This window comes from Argiope bruennichi, chromosome 5 (assembly GCF_947563725.1).
Source record: "Argiope bruennichi chromosome 5, qqArgBrue1.1, whole genome shotgun sequence".
Taxonomy (NCBI): Eukaryota; Metazoa; Arthropoda; class Arachnida; order Araneae; family Araneidae; genus Argiope; species Argiope bruennichi.
The window spans coordinates 96,602,050-96,605,548 of record NC_079155.1 but is presented as its reverse complement, the minus strand read 5'-3'; positions in this window follow the sequence as shown (position 1 = coordinate 96,605,548).

The following is a 3,499-nucleotide window of genomic DNA, read 5'->3' as shown; positions in this document are numbered from 1 at the left end:
ATTAATAAAATTGTGTACAATAAGCAAGAAATGAATTTAAATTTTCTCATAATTTTCTATATTTAAAAAACTGTGGAAAGAAAATATAAACTCTTCGTTCGTCATCTCTCAATTCGATTCAAATCGGGTTTTTTATACCTGAAATCACAATACTTAACTTATAAATGAAAGTGGGAAACATTGATTAAGAATAGAATTTATTTTCAAATGTTTTCTTAGAATTTCTCTAGAGTGAAATCATTCATTTCTGTTAAAAAAAAATTATTGCAATGTATCAGCGAAAGCGGTTAAATAATTAAAAAAAATCACTTTTCTTTAAAAAAAAGAAAAAAAAATGTATTTTTAAAATAAAAAGATAGATTCATGCAACAAAAAATAGGATGCATATTTTAATTGATAGAATTTTATTATCTCAAATATGTAGTATTTTAACTTAATTTTATGAAATTCTCTTTACTTGCTAAGCTCTTATGAGAATACGAATATAATAAGCATTCAGCATTAAATTTTGTATTCAGCTTATATGTCTTACATGATTATGTTTTACTTCAGAATGTTTTGCAATATTTTCTACTGCTTATTTTTATTACTATACATATAGATGGAAAAGGTATATGATAATATTTTAAATACATTTTTATTTCTTAATTATAATTGATTAATTAATTTGTTCCTTAAGGGTTGATGGAAAATACAAAATACAACTCGAAACGGAATGTTCACTAATTTGAAGTTTACTATAATTTCCTTTACTATACGAAAAGTATCCAATTTTGACTTATACGAACTTATTGATATATATAATTTTACTATTCTTTATGATGGAATTATTTAAAATGAATAAAGATCGTTAATACTTATAACTATTGTTTAATCAATAGAAGAGTTAGATATTAAACAGTTTCGTGCTTATAGCATAAATGGAAACAGAGTATATGACAAAAATTTAAGTTTTTAAATGTATAACAAAAATTTATTAGAAAAATTATTATAATTAAGATGATTTATAATAAATATCGTATAGTGTGAGAAGTTATCCTTATAGGTAAGTGCCCATTTGAGATTAAATCAAGTTTGCAAGATTTTACAAGAAGTTCTATTGAAATAACTGACGTCACTAAATATATAAATTTCATGTGTATTTATAAATGTTTTTCCAGTACCACTTTTTTGGCATTATAAATTACTTCGTAGCTTGCAAAACAGACACCAGCAAGTTTATTTGATGGTAAGAAATGCGAACTCATTTCTGTGATAACTTTTTAATAAACCACTATAACATAAATAAGATGAAAACTATTTTTAAATGCTTATGGCAAAAAAAAAAAAATCAGGTCAATCTTTTTGAAATAAATATTCAGAAGGTACTATTTTTTTAAATTAAAAAGCTATTTTTTCCTGTTAGAAATTTTTTTTTCTTGAGGGAGTAACTTTTCAGCATTTACAAAGACGGAAATACAATATTTTTTTCAATTCAAAGTGGAAAAGGTTTATCTAAATGAAATTGACCCTAGGCTTGAAAACATTGAAGTATAAGAAGACATCTAGAATTTGATAGGACTGTGTCTTTATTTCAAGAGAACTTGCATTCTTAGCTGTTTTTATTTCTGTTACTGAATTGCTTATTTCAAAATTCGAATTCCATTTTATAATAAAGTGAAAAAGGAAATGAAGAATCTAGGAAAATATTTATAACCTTAGGCAATTCGAAAGTTGTTTCAACCTTTTTTCAAACCAGGCATCATATCAAATAAACAAATAAAAAATAATGATTTTGTTTGCTTTGTCATTCTTCTTCTGAAAGTAGCAATAAAATTCCAATTTTTCGAAGATATTTACTACAACTTCAGTATTCAATTTTTCGCTACTTTTATGATTGGATCTCATAATTTATAAATATTTGCTTATAATATTTAAAACTGAAATAATTTTAGTTATTTTTTAATTCGTGTGCAACTTTTCTTTATGGAAATCTTAAACTACAATCAAATTCACATTTGACCGATTAAATGATGGAACCAAATGAACCGAAAGTTGTTTTTTTTTATTTCAATTACTAACAATACGTTCATTTCCAGTTTTTAGCAAATTAATGCGGCAAATCCTTTTTGTCCTGAAGAAAGTATTCGACATAAAACACTTTATTTTTATGCATATTTATCTACATTTAATTACAGAAAGTACAAAAAAAAACATAAAAATATCAGATATTTAAATTTTTTTACACGAAACAAATCTGAATTAAAATTATATTAGATAAATTTCATTACATTTATCAGATCTAATATTAAAAAACTAATAATTCAAATACATTAAAAATTATGTTCTTTTTATGCCACTATATAATTAATGGTGCCTATTTAAAATAGTATTTACAATTTAGTAAATTGCCTCTCATTGAAGAACTGTAACATGCAAGTGTTCAATGCAAATGCATTTTGTACTTACGAGATTCAAGTGCGACTTGTATAAGTATTGTAAGTATTTACCACACTTAATGCAAACATTTTGAAATTTGACTGACATATAAAGATAGCAGGAATCGTTTTTCTACTTTGTCTCGCCAAGTTCAGTGTTTCGGCAATAGAATTTCTTAAGTCTTTTAACTTCCCTTGCGCACTTTTGACTAATTTAATTGTAGCTTACTGACGTGGGATCTCACGTCTTCTACAAATATGGTTTTGGATTAATGTCATAACTCGAGCTTCAATAAAAACTTGCTGTTTTCTCTTTGATTTTAGTTTCCATTTAGGATTTGATACAAGAAAAAGTATGCTCAAATTCATATTATTCCTGGCATTATGCCTAACATCAAGAATATTTGAAAAAATATAATATTAATTTATTTAAAAAATATATATATTACTGAAAAATTATAATCTATGCTGCATTGGGGCATGCCGGAATATTTAAATATACGTAATTTCTTAAATTTTAAAAGTTTCTAAACTCTCAGATTGACCTCATCATTATACATTTAGAATTAATTTAATTATTAATATGGTTAACATAAATGTTTCCAATGAGTCACGCTACCTATTTCCAACTCTTCCATATGGTGCATGAGTTCGGTTTCATAAAACTCGTGAAACCTGTTCATTGCAAACACTTGCTAGAGTGAAACTTCTCGTGTCTTGCACGCTTGAGAGTTTTGGAAACGTGATCAGCAAGATGTAAGGATAACTAAAATACCGTGACAGCATGTTGTCATAGAAACAAATGATGCTGATGCTTGCCATTTTCCCAAGGGCGTCATAAACGAAATATATTTCTTCACAGTTCTCGATAACGATGTGTCGTTTCAAGGAGAGAAATATGTTCTCCTCCTGTTTCGTTACCATAACTAAAGATTACAGCTTCTCTGTTTATGACCACATATGAAGTTCTTCTAAAATTATTCTTGACTGCATACAAAGTATAATCAGAGTTTGTCACATTTTGGATCACATGATAGTTTCTAGTCTATGTATAAGTCTAAATCTTCAAATACGATCATCTA